The 14,136-nt window shown below is 41.1% G+C and overlaps 1 protein-coding gene and 1 long non-coding RNA gene across 3 annotated transcripts in view; one reads left to right on the top strand and one right to left on the bottom strand.

Moving 5' to 3' along the window:
* The window catches only part of LOC128667055 (uncharacterized), a 233,165-nt gene extending 225,989 nt beyond the window's left edge, over positions 1 to 7,176 (top strand). For both annotated transcript variants that reach the window (XM_053721938.1, XM_053721937.1), the window contains one exon: positions 6,861 to 7,176. The gene's annotated coding sequence lies outside the window, so the exon portion shown is untranslated. The remainder of the gene's footprint in view (positions 1 to 6,860) is intronic.
* The window catches only part of LOC128667057 (uncharacterized), a 157,740-nt gene that overhangs the window by 120,997 nt on the left and 22,607 nt on the right, over positions 1 to 14,136 (bottom strand). The window lies entirely within an intron of this gene.

The raw sequence follows: 14,136 nt of genomic DNA, 5'->3' as shown, positions 1-14,136 counted from the left end.
ATATTAGGGCCATGTCAGACACTGCGTCACAATTTGCAGAACATGAGGACGGAGAGCTTCATTCTGCGGGTGACGGTTCTGATCCAAACAAACTGGATTCAGATATTTCAAATTTTAAATTTAAGCTGGAAAACCTCCGTGTATTACTAGGGGAGGTGTTAGCGGCTCTGAATGATTGTAACACAGTTGCAATACCAGAGAAAATGTGTAGGTTGGATAAATATTTTGCGGTACCGGCGAGTACTGACGTTTTTCCTATACCTAAGAGACTTACTGAAATTGTTACTAAGGAGTGGGATAGACCCGGTGTGCCGTTCTCACCCCCTCCGATATTTAGAAAGATGTTTCCAATAGACGCCACCACACGGGACTTATGGCAAACGGTCCCTAAGGTGGAGGGAGCAGTTTCTACTTTAGCTAAGCGTACCACTATCCCGGTGGAGGATAGCTGTGCCTTTTCAGATCCAATGGATAAAAAGTTAGAGGGTTACCTTAAGAAAATGTTTGTTCAACAAGGTTTTATATTGCAACCTCTTGCATGCATTGCGCCTGTCACGGCTGCAGCAGCATTTTGGTTTGAGTCTCTGGAAGAGACACTTGAATCAGCTCCATTAGATGAGATTACACACAAGCTTAAAGCCCTTAAGTTAGCTAACTCATTTATTTCAGATGCCGTAGTACATTTAACTAAACTTACGGCTAAGAATTCCGGATTCGCCATTCAGGCACGCAGAGCACTGTGGCTAAAATCCTGGTCAGCTGACGTTACTTCTAAATCTAAATTGCTTAATATACCTTTCAAAGGGCAGACCTTATTCGGGCCCGGGTTGAAAGAAATTATCGCTGACATTACAGGAGGTAAAGGCCATGCCCTGCCTCAAGACAGAGCCAAACCTAAGGCTAGACAGTCTAATTTTCGTTCCTTTCGTAATTTCAAAGCAGGAGCAGCATCAACTTCCTCTGCACCAAAACAGGAAGGAGCTGTTGCTCGCTACAGACAAGGCTGGAGACCTAACCAGTCCTGGAACAAGGGCAAGCAGGCCAGGAAACCTGCTGCTGCCCCTAAGACAGCATGAATCGAGGGCCCCCGATCCGGGAACGGATCTAGTGGGGGGCAGACTTTCTCTCTTCGCCCAGGCTTGGGCAAGAGATGTCCAGGATCCCTGGGCGTTAGAGATCATATCTCAGGGATACCTTCTAGACTTCAAATTCTCTCCCCCAAGAGGGAGATTTCATCTGTCAAGGTTGTCAACAAACCAAATAAAGAAAGAGGCGTTTCTACGCTGCGTACAAGATCTTTTATTAATGGGAGTGATCCATCCGGTTCCGCGGTCGGAACAAGGACAAGGGTTTTACTCAAATCTGTTTGTGGTTCCCAAAAAAGAGGGAACTTTCAGGCCAATCTTGGATTTAAAGATCCTAAACAAATTCCTAAGAGTTCCATCGTTCAAAATGGAAACTATTCGGACAATTTTACCCATGATCCAAAAGGGTCAGTACATGACCACAGTGGATTTAAACGATGCTTACCTTCACATACCGATTCACAAAGATCATTACCGGTATCTAAGGTTTGCCTTTCTAGACAGGCATTACCAGTTTGTAGCTCTTCCATTCGGATTGGCTACGGCTCCGAGAATCTTCACAAAGGTTCTGGGTGCTCTTCTGGCGGTACTAAGACCGCGAGGAATTGCGGTAGCTCCGTACCTAGACGACATTCTGATACAAGCTTCAAGCTTTCAAACTGCCAAGTCTCATACAGAGTTAGTACTGGCATTTCTAAGGTCGCATGGATGGAAGGTGAACGAAAAGAAGAGTTCTCTCTTTCCACTCACAAGAGTTCCCTTCTTGGGGACTCTTATAGATTCTGTAGAAATGAAGATTTACCTGACAGAAGACAGGTTAACAAAGCTTCAAAATGCATGCCGTGTCCTTCATTCCATTCAACACCCGTCAGTAGCTCAATGCATGGAGGTGATCGGCTTAATGGTAGCAGCAATGGACATAGTACCCTTTGCACGTCTACATCTCAGACCGCTGCAATTGTGCATGCTAAGTCAGTGGAATGGGGATTACTCAGACTTGTCCCCTACTCTGAATCTGGATCAAGAGACCAGAAATTCTCTTCTATGGTGGCTTTCTTGGCCACATCTGTCCAGGGGGATGCCATTCAGCAGGCCGGACTGGACAATTGTAACAACAGACGCCAGCCTACTAGGTTGGGGCGCTGTCTGGAATTCTCTGAAGGCTCAGGGACAATGGAATCAGGAGGAGAGTCTCCTACCAATAAACATTCTGGAATTGAGAGCAGTTCTCAATGCCCTTCTGGCTTGGCCCCAGTTAACAACTCGGGGGTTCATCAGGTTTCAGTCGGACAACATCACGACTGTAGCTTACATCAACCATCAGGGAGGGACAAGAAGCTCCCTAGCAATGATGGAAGTATCAAAGATAATTCGCTGGGCAGAGTCTCACTCTTGCCACCTGTCAGCAATCCACATCCCGGGAGTGGAGAACTGGGAGGCGGATTTCTTAAGTCGTCAGACTTTTCATCCGGGGGAGTGGGAACTTCATCCGGAGGTCTTTGCCCAAATACTTCGACGTTGGGGCAAACCAGAGATAGATCTCATGGCGTCTCGACAGAACGCCAAGCTTCCTCGTTACGGGTCCAGATCCAGGGATCCGGGAGCGGTTCTTATAGATGCTTTGACAGCACCTTGGACCTTCGGGATGGCTTATGTGTTTCCACCCTTCCCGATGCTTCCTCGATTGATTGCCAGAATCAAACAGGAGAGAGCATCAGTGATTCTAATAGCGCCTGCATGGCCACGCAGGACTTGGTATGCAGATCTAGTGGACATGTCATCCTGTCCACCTTGGTCGCTACCTCTGAAACATGACCTTCTGATCCAGGGTCCCTTCAAACATCAAAATATAATTTCTCTGAAGCTGACTGCTTGGAAATTGAACGCTTGATTTTATCAAAACGTGGTTTTTCTGAGTCAGTTATTGATACCTTAATACAGGCTAGGAAGCCTGTTACCAGAAAGATTTACCATAAGATATGGCGCAAATACTTATATTGGTGTGAATCCAAGAGTTACTCATGGAGTAAGGTTAGGATTCCGAGGATATTGTCTTTTCTACAAGAAGGTTTAGAAAAGGGTTTATCCGCTAGTTCCTTAAAGGGACAGATTTCAGCTCTGTCCATTCTTTTACACAAACGTCTGTCAGAAGTTCCGGACGTTCAAGCTTTTTGTCAGGCTTTAGCTAGGATCAAGCCTGTGTTTAAAACTGTTGCTCCACCATGGAGTTTGAACTTAGTTCTTAATGTTTTACAGGGGGTTCCGTTTGAACCCCTTCATTCCATTGATATCAAGTTGTTATCTTGGAAAGTTCTGTTTTTAATGGCGATTTCCTCGGCTCGAAGAGTCTCTGAGTTATCTGCCTTACATTGTGATTCTCCTTATCTGATTTTTCATTCAGACAAGGTAGTTCTGCGTACTAAACCTGGGTTCCTACCTAAGGTGGTCACTAACAGGAATATCAATCAAGAGATTGTGGTTCCATCTTTGTGTCCTAATCCTTCTTCGAAAAAGGAACGTCTGCTACACAATCTAGATGTAGTCCGTGCCCTGAACTTTTATCTACAGGCAACTAAGGATTTTCGACAAACGTCTTCCCTGTTTGTCGTTTATTCTGGTCAGAGGAGAGGTCAAAAAGCTTCGGCTACCTCTCTCTCCTTTTGGCTTCGTAGCATAATACGGTTAGCCTATGAGACTGCTGGACAGCAGCCTCCTGAAAGAATTACAGCACATTCTACTAGAGCTGTGGCTTCCACTTGGGCCTTTAAGAATGAGGCTTCTGTTGAACAGATTTGCAAGGCTGCAACTTGGTCTTCTCTTCATACTTTTTCCAAATTTTACAAATTTGACACTTTTGCTTCTTCGGAGGCTGTTTTTGGGAGAAAGGTTCTTCAGGCAGTGGTTCCTTCCGTATAAAGAGCCTGCCTGTCCCTCCCGTCATCCGTGTACTTTAGCTTTGGTATTGGTATCCCATAAGTAATGGATGATCCGTGGACTGGATACACTTAACAAGAGAAAACATAATTTATGCTTACCTGATAAATTTATTTCTCTTGTAGTGTATCCAGTCCACGGCCCGCCCTGTCACTTTAAGGCAGGTAATTTTTCCATTAAACTACAGTCACCACTGTACCCTATGGTTTTCCTTTCTCTGCATGTTTTCGGTCGAATGACTGGTAATGGCAGTTAGGGGAGGAGCTATATAGCAGCTCTGCTGGGTGAATCCTCTTGCACTTCCTGTTGGGGAGGAGTTAATATCCCATAAGTAATGGATGATCCGTGGACTGGATACACTACAAGAGAAATAAATTTATCAGGTAAGCATAAATTATGTTATTATAGTGGCGGCGAAGTTTGGGGTGGTAGATTAGGGGTTAATAAGTATAATGTAGGTGGCGGCGATGTCGGGGGCGGCAGATTAGGGGTTAATAAGTGTAAGATTAGGGGTGTTTAGACTCTGGGTTCATGTTAGGGTGTTAGGTGTGAACATAAATTTACTTTCCCCATAGGAATCAATGGGGCTGCGTTACTGAGCTAAAAGCTGTTTTTTTGCAGGTGTTAAACTTTTTCTCAGTCGGCTCTCCCCATTGATGTCTATGGGGAAATCGTGCACAAGCACGTACAACCAGCTCACCTCTGACTTAAGCAGCACTTGTATTGGAGTGTGATATTGAGCACAATTTTGCTCTATGCTCACTTCTTGCCTGTTAACGCCGGGTTTATAAAAACCTGTAATACCAGCGCTGTATGTAAGTGAGCGGTGACAATAATGTGCACGTTAGCAACGCACCCCTGTTACCGCAAAACTCGTAATCTAGCTGAATGACTTGTTATAAAGATACGGAATAAAGGGTTAAGTGTGCCTCTTAAAGTGATTGTAAAGTTTAATAAATAAGTGCCGGGTTTTTAAAAATACTATTAAAAACAGGGGCACTTTCATTCATTAAACTTTACAATGAAGCTGCTTTTTTAAAATACTTACATTTGTTTTATGGAAAGCAGATTGTCAATCCTGCTGTAGTTAGCCCAGTGATGACGAATCCGGCTTCCTCCAATCGTTGCATGGCCTCACAAGCTGAACGCCAAAGGGGGCATGCAACCATCTGGAGCAAACCAGATTCGCCATCGCTGTACATCAGGTCCTGCGGGCAGAGGTCTGCTTTCCATAAAACAAAGGTATTTTAAAAAATCAGTTTCATTGTAAAATCTAATGAATAAAAGTTATTTTTAAGAACTTGCACTTATTCATTAAACTTTACATTCACTTTAAGCTGATCCCTGCATACTTGCCCTGCTTTATTACGGTAGTCCTGCAGTAAAGTGAGTGTCACACTGACATTACTTTTGGGGAAGTCTGCCCGTATGATGATGTTCCAGCTGCACTAGTCAGTGTATTACTATCTCACACTCATGTCATGTGATCTCGTGTCATGTGCTGATTTTGATTTTAAATAAACAAAAAAGTGTTATAGTCTGAATGAGCAAGCGTCTAAAAACAGAGAGGTACTATGACCTCATGAACAGTGCCCCTCGAAATCAGCTCAGGATAATGTTAATTCAGTCTCCGCTATAGTGGAGACTTTTTCAGCTCAGTTTCTTGTTATTGCAACAATCCAGCCAGTATAACGTTAATTCAGCCTCCGCTATAGAAGAGGCTTTTTTAGGAGGGCAATACTTTGTTTCCATTTGGTCAATGCTACATTTAAATAGTAATACTGTGCTTCAAGTATCTTAATAACATGTATTAGAGACAACGGGCGCACAGCGTTGTAGCTATCTCGTTGTGATAACTGACAGGGCCACAGTTTTTATTATTTCATATGTGGTTTAAATAACCTTAATTATGCAATTTGCGTAAAGAGCCTAATCTGTCTATTTTGTGACCTAATTCCGAGATACATTATATATAGATAATAATTGAGACTGTTCCCTGTATTAACATTTTTTGCATAGCCCAAAAGTGAATATACTTATTAAGTGTATGTCTCCTATTGTCATGCTTTTATATATCCTGGAGAGCAATATATGTATATAACTACCTGGGCCAAAGAAGTTATAGTGCTAACTATCCTGCTAATACTTATGATATTGCAACCTTGGACTTAAACCTCATATGAGAGGCATTTCAATTTTGGTATTTGGATTGCATACAATTTCTCATAATAATCATTTTGATTTTGATATTTGGTAATTTATCATCACATTATGTCTGTGAGTTCTAGCTATTTTTAACCACTGTGTGTGTGCGTGTGTACGAGTCCAGCTGGAATAATCTTTTGTCTCCAATAAAGTTTTTTGAGTTTGAATGTTGTTGTTTGAGACAATTTTATCACATATATCTGATTCCTAGTATAAATGGGCTTGGTCATATAATCATTTAGAGTCAGGCAGTCTTTTTTCTTTGTTTTGCAAACCCTGTTGCATCAGCTATACATACAAGTGTATATTACTGCCTCAGCTCTAGAATTAAAGGGGAAGCAAATCGAAACAGTAATATTTAACCCTATAATTCCTACTTACAAACCCCATTTTCCCTCACCCCTTTTTGCTTTCAAATTAGTATTAATACCACCCTGTAACCCTATGGTTTGTGTAGCTACTGACTGTATCTGGTGCCATCTCACCAGCTTGTTATTATAATCATGTACGCGCTGATACATTTTATACCCTGTGTTTTTGTTATTACACGGCCTAAATACAAACATGACTATAAATTATAAACTAACTAATATAACTTATAATGTACTAATAAATCCTGTTTTATGTTTATTTCAGGGCCACAAGTCACACACAGACAAGTGACAAATGCTGAAGGATCCGTCAGTAACGTAGTGGGAGGAGTCACATCCCTTCCCGCGTGCTCTGTGTGTTTATATCATGCACATACAGCGGACTGTGTCACATACACATCTGTAATACTCCGCTTTTTACATTATAAGTAATTATTTCTGTCATTCCTCTATCTGCTCTAAATGCATCAAAGAAACAGTATTGTCATTCAGTACATTACTCATTCACTTACTTGCTTGGCTGAACTAGGGAATGGGTTTGCATATTTGTAATTCTATTAAATGGTGTTTTTTTCTTGAAATTTGCAATTCTTAGGGGTCTATTTAAGAAGCAACGGATGCTGCCTCAGACCAACTCCAGTTAGACCGCTGTTCCTTAACTCGTCTGCCACCTCTGAGGTGGTGGACAGCAATCCGCCCGATCGGATACGATCGGGTTGATTGATACCCCCTGCTGGCGGGGGGTGGTATTGCACCAGCAGTTCAGAAAAACTGCTGTTGCAATGATAAATGCAGAGAGCGTATGCTGTCGGCATTTATCGATGCGCGGCGGACATGATTCGCTATAGTGGATCATGTCCATCTGCACATTAATAAATGAACCCCTTAATGTCAAGAGCTAAGTCATTAAAACAGATACAATATCCGAAATCCTATTTTTTTTCTATATATTATTCCAAATACATCATACAGCACAATCAAGTACATTATAAGTTTTTGCGTTTGTCTTTTAACGCTGAAAATATGGTATAGGTATAGGTGTAAGCCTTTCAGCCTGTAACGCGACGTCAGTACTGCACTCGGAAAATTACGTTTTTGCATGGGATTTCAATAGCGCTGGTTTTACGAGTTTTTTTGGGAGGCTAAAAAGCTATCATTACACCTTATAATGACAAGATCCGTACCGCCATCTGAGACCAGCAGTTATGAGTTTTACGCAACAAAGCTGTTACATAGAACTCATAACTAAAGCAGATATTTGGGGGGCGGAGTGAACGGCCGACCATGATGGCTGCATCTCACTAAGGCTCTTAAAAAAACTGGGTGCTATCCTGAATTTCAAAGCCTAAATCAGTTTAGGAGAATAATCCGTGGTATGGGTTTAATACAGAAGGTGCCAAGAACATAACTGAACTCTTTCTAACAGCTTCCTATACAGGCTGGCTGAGACCGCGACAGCAAGGCAGAGGTGAGGCCTAGGAGCCACCTGTGACAAACAAGTAGTTAACTACTAGCGGTATAAGACGGCTATGCATACCTCCTCAGTGGCTGAGATCTCTTAGTCGTGGGGGGACTACCGATTTCCTCGCTCTGTTACAGATGGCCTTCAGCGCTGTACCAGTTTGCCTTGGCTGACCTGAAGAGTCAGAATACTCAGCTATACTCCAGAGGGTCGGGGCTGCGCTCCGGAGTACAAGTTCAACACTGCAATAAAAGGGATATGATGTCTCTGAGGACATGCACAACTAAAAAGCAAATATAAAAGTGAGTAAAGTGCTACCTTCTCTTACATATGAGTGATGCACTTCTATAATAAAATGGTGCCATTTTCTTTACTACACTATATTCCCACTGCAAAATGTCATGTTGTGCTTTACCTGACCCTTACTGACCAAATGATCTCGCCCTGTAAAATTGAATAGCAGCTGAGATTACAGCCACACTTGGACCCAGGGCACTAATTGGGGTGTAAATTAATTTACTGACTTTCCACACACTGGGTGCTGATTCAACCAACCACGCATACCCTATGGACCATAAATTATAACTGGAGGTGGGCTGGAATGGTGTAATAAGATAGAACTACTAATACTCTGCATTGGTTAAAGGTTACACTACTTTGTTGTGACTGATCTAGGCTAGTACGTGCATCAGTCAGCCTTTCCTCCCTTCCTCACAATATGAGTGGTAAATAATAAAGGGAAGCTTTTACATTTACTGTGATTACCTGTCGCTATAAGTCACTGATTCCGCAACCCACGCACCCCCCTCCATTTCCGGCTGTCTGACATAACAGCGGGTCATATCCTTCTCTCATTTTTCCGTCATCGCTCTGTGAGAGCAAATTGCCTGGGGAGTGTGGGGTACCTAGAAGACACACGACTAAGGTCCACCAAAAGCCTTTCAGGAGTACACTTTTTCTCCTTTCATTCATACTGCCTGACCTCCACAATGTTGCAAAGGCGAAGAACAAAAAGCGACAAAGCATAAAAGACACAGCAGAAAACCCAAGACACAGTGAATGCCTTTTTCAAACAGGTTGAAAAACCTAAAAATAAAAAAAAAAAACTCCGCGACAATACAGTTAAATCCAGAAGATAGCTTAGGCGACATGGCGGATACTTCCAGATGCTCATCTACAGGGAGTGCAGAATTATTAGGCAAGTTGTATTTTTGAGGATTAATTTTATTATTGAACAACAACCATGTTCTCAATGAACCCAAAAAACTAATTAATATCAAAGCTGAATATTTTTGGAAGTAGTTTTTAGTTTGTTTTTAGTTTTAGCTATTTTAGGGGGATATCTGTGTGTGCAGGTGACTATTACTGTGCATAATTATTAGGCAACTTAACAAAAAACAAATATATACCCATTTCAATTATTTATTTTTACCAGTGAAACCAATATAACATCTCAACATTCACAAATATACATTTCTGACATTCAAAAACAAAACAAAAACAAATCAGTGACCAATATAGCCACCTTTCTTTGCAAGGACACTCAAAAGCCTGCCATCCATGGATTCTGTCAGTGTTTTGATCTGTTCACCATCAACATTGCGTGCAGCAGCAACCACAGCCTCCCAGACACTGTTCAGAGAGGTGTACTGTTTTCCCTCCTTGTAAATCTCACATTTGATGATGGACCACAGGTTCTCAATGGGGTTCAGATCAGGTGAACAAGGAGGCCATGTCATTAGATTTTCTTCTTTTATACCCTTTCTTGCCAGCCACGCTGTGGAGTACTTGGACGCATGTGATGGAGCATTGTCCTGCATGAAAATCATGTTTTTCTTGAAGGATGCAGACTTCTTCCTGTACCACTGCTTGAAGAAGGTGTCTTCCAGAAACTGGCAGTAGGACTGGGAGTTGAGCTTGACTCCATCCTCAACCCGAAAAGGCCCCACAAGCTCATCTTTGATGATACCAGCCCAAACCAGTACTCCACCTCCACCTTGCTGGCGTCTGAGTCGGACTGGAGCTCTCTGCCCTTTACCAATCCAGCCATGGGCCCATCCATCTGGCCCATCAAGACTCACTCTCATTTCATCAGTCCATAAAACCTTAGAAAAATCAGTCTTGAGATATTTCTTGGCCCAGTCTTGACGTTTCAGCTTGTGTGTCTTGTTCAGTGGTGGTCGTCTTTCAGCCTTTCTTACCTTGGCCATGTCTCTGAGTATTGCACACCTTGTGCTTTTGGGCACTCCAGTGATGTTGCAGCTCTGAAATATGGCCAAACTGGTGGCAAGTGGCATCTTGGCAGCTGCACGCTTGACTTTTCTCAGTTCATGGGCAGTTATTTTGCGCCTTGTTTTTTCCACACGCTTCTTGCGACCCTGTTGACTATTTTGAATGAAACGCTTGATTGTTCGATGATCACGCTTCAGAAGCTTTGCAATTTTAAGAGTGCTGCATCCCTCTGCAAGATATCTCATTATTTTTGACTTTTCTGAGCCTGTCAAGTCCTTCTTTTGACCCATTTTGCCGAAGGAAAGGAAGTTGCCTAATAATTATGCACACCTGATATAGGGTGTTGATGTCATTAGACCACACCCCTTCTCATTACAGAGATGCACATCACCTAATATGCTTAATTGGTAGTAGGCTTTCGAGCCTATACAGCTTGGAGTAAGACAACATGCATAAAGAGGATGATGTGGTCAAAATACTAATTTGCCTAATAATTCTGCACTCCCTGTACAATAGCTACTAGTGGTGGAGACGGCACTCCTATTACCTATAGAGCTATGGAAGCTCTTATCAAACAAGTAAAATCCTGTATCAAGAGCTAATGTGCGGATCTAAAGAAGGATATAAACAATCTGGGTCAAAGAGTTGACTCGCTAGAAGAGCATAAATTTGTCATCTCCCGAAAAATGGTGGATATTTCTTCTAAAGTGACACATCGATGTCAACATATCATATATCTTGAAGACAAGCTAGATGACCTTGAAAATTGATTGAGGCGTAGTAACCTCAGATTTAGAGGCATACATGAAACTGTGCTGAACAATGAAATTCAAGACTACCTACAAGCTTTCTTCATGGAGATGGCAAAAGCCAATGCAATGGAGTTACCTACAATAATCCTAGATCGAGCCCAAAGAGCTCTATGCCCAAAGCCAGCAGCTGACTCTCCTCCCAGAGACATAATTGTTCACTTCCAACATAGAGAAGACATCTATACCTTGGCAAGAAAGCAACAAGCTATTATGTTTCAAGGTCAACGTGTACAAGAATTTCAGGATCTATCAATAAGAACCCTTCAAAAATGAAGAGACTTCTCAACACTAACCACTCATCTGCAACAGCTAAAAATTCCCTATAGATGGGGATTCCCTACATCGGTGATCACCATGAAAAATGGTAAGAAAATTGAATGTCTCTCGTTATCTGACATAGACAAATTCTGCAACATGATGGACATTCCACCTCCTGATAAGGAAGATTCCCAACTCTTGCAGAATCTGTCATCGAGACAAGCCCCCCCTAAACCCCAAAGATGGCCCTTGACTGAAATGTCTACTAAACAAAATAAGTGTAGACAGGCCAATTTGATGGAACCCGAATTGGAACAACCAGGCTGAGTATATATGACTCTATGTATTCTTTTACAAATTACTTATAACCCACTGCTGTTAAGGTAAAACAAGGGTAGCTCTATGTATTACAGTATGGTGGACAGATATTCCCTGTCACGGGCTTGAAAACTACTGTAAACGTAACAGACATTGTTTATTTTCTCTGTTTATTTAGGTTAAGTTTTACATTTGTTACTGTTTTTAAGTCTGGGTTATACTCTGGATTACACACCATATGAACATGATAGTAAGCATTAATCTATACAATAAGAGTTCCCTGTTGACTTATCTGTTACTATCATTTATTGGTTATGTGAAATAATAGGTATATCTTCAATTTATAATGTCTATTTCTACGACATATCACACACGAGTTCATGATATAATACTCACTAGACCTGGACAGTGTTGATTGAATATGTGCAGTTACAATATGTTGAAATGAAGGTGTTCCTATTTAATACTGTTGCTTTATAGGTCTGCAGGTCCTAGTTCCAAATGAAGCCACAGTAAGATAGAGATTATTTTAACTTTCTCTAGTAATTATTAAGAAGCTGTAAAGTACCTTTCTTTCATGTAATTGGCAAGAGTCCATGAGCTAGTGACATATGGGATATACAATCCTACCAGGAGGGGCAAAGTTTCCCAAACCTCAAAATGCCTATAAATACACCCCTCACCACACCCACAATTCAGTTTTACAAACTTTGCCTCCTATGGAGGTGGTGAAGTAAGTTTGTGCAAAGATTTCTACGTTGATATGCGCTTCTCAGCATTGTTGAAGCCCGATTCCTCTCAGAGTACAGCGAATGTCAGAGGGACGTGAAGGGAGTATCACTTATTGAATACAATGATTTCCCTAATGGGGGTCTATTTCATGGGTTCTCTGTTATCGGTCGTAGAGATTCATTTCCTACCTCCCTTTTCAGATCGACGATATACTCTCAATTTACCATTACCTCTACTGAAAACTGTTTCTGTACTGGTTTGGCTATCTGCTATATGTGGATGGGTGTCTTTTGGTAAGTATGTTTTTTATTACTTAAGACACCTCAGCTATGGTTTGGCACTTTATGCATTTATATAAAGTTCTAAATATATGTATTGTACTTATATTTGCCATGAGTCAGGTTCATGTATTTCCTTCTGCAGACTGTCAGTTTCATATTTGGGTAATATAAACATCTTTTATAGAATTTTTTTTCTTACCTGGGCTTTAGTCTTTTTTCAATTGACTACTTCTTGCAAATTGCGGGTGGCATTAGGCCCACGGGTGCGTCAAATGCTAAACTTTATTGCGTCATTCTTGGCGCGAAAATATTTTTGGCGCGGAAAAATATGTCTATGACGCAACTTCGTCATTTTCGGCGTCATACTTGACGCCGAGACCTTTCACACGGTTGCGTCATTAGTGTCATTTCCGGTTATTTTTGGTGCCAAAAAGTTTACGTTACGTTGTGCGTCATACTTGGCGCCAAACTTTTCATTATTTCAATACCCCATTGATGTTTGCCTCTTGATTTTTTCCTCTATCAGAGGCCTATGCTATTTGCTTTTTTTCCCATTCCTGAAACTGTCATATAAGGAAATAGATAATTTTGCTTTTTATGTTGTTTTTTCTCTTACATTTTGCAAGATGTCTTTATCTGATCCTGCCTCAGAAGTTTCTGCTGGAACATTGCTTCCTGACATCGGTCCTACCAAAACTAAGTGCATTTGTTGTAAAATTGTTGAAATTATTTCACCGAATGTAATTTGTAATAGTTGTCATGATAAACTTTTACATGCAGATAGTGTATCCATCAGTAATAGCACATTGCCAGTTGTAGTTCCTTCAACTTCTAATGTGCATGATATACCTGTATATTTTAAAGAATTTGCTTCTGATTCTATTTTGAAGGCTTTGTCTGCATTTCCACCTTCTAATAAATGTAAAGGTCTTTTAAAACTTCTCATTTAGTTGATGAAATTTCAAATGACCAACAACATAATTTATCCTCTTCTGATGAGAATCTATCTGATACAGAAGATCCTTCCTCAGACATTGACACTGACAAATCTACTTATTTATTTAAAATAGAGTATATGCGTTCTTTATTAAAAGAAGTGTTAATTATTTTGGATATTGAGGTAACCAGTCCTATTGATGTTCAGTCTAATAAACGTTTAATTGCTGTTTTTAAACCTCCTGTGGTTTCTCCAGGGGTTTTTCCTATTCCTGAGGCTATTTCTGATATGATTTCTAGGGAATGGAATAAGCTAGGTACTTCTTTTATTCCTTTTTCAAGGTTTTTAAAAATTGTATCCTTTACCAGCAAAATCTATAGAGTTTTGGGAAAAATTCCCCAAAGTTGATGGGGCTATTTCTACTCTTGCTAAACGTACCTCAATTCCTATGGAAGATAGTACTTCCTTTTAAGGATCCTTTAAATAGGAAGCTTGAATCTTATCTAAGG

Source organism: Bombina bombina, chromosome 7 (genome assembly GCF_027579735.1).
Source record: "Bombina bombina isolate aBomBom1 chromosome 7, aBomBom1.pri, whole genome shotgun sequence".
NCBI lineage: Eukaryota > Metazoa > Chordata > Amphibia > Anura > Bombinatoridae > Bombina > Bombina bombina.
This window is presented reverse-complemented; position numbering and strand designations above follow the sequence as displayed.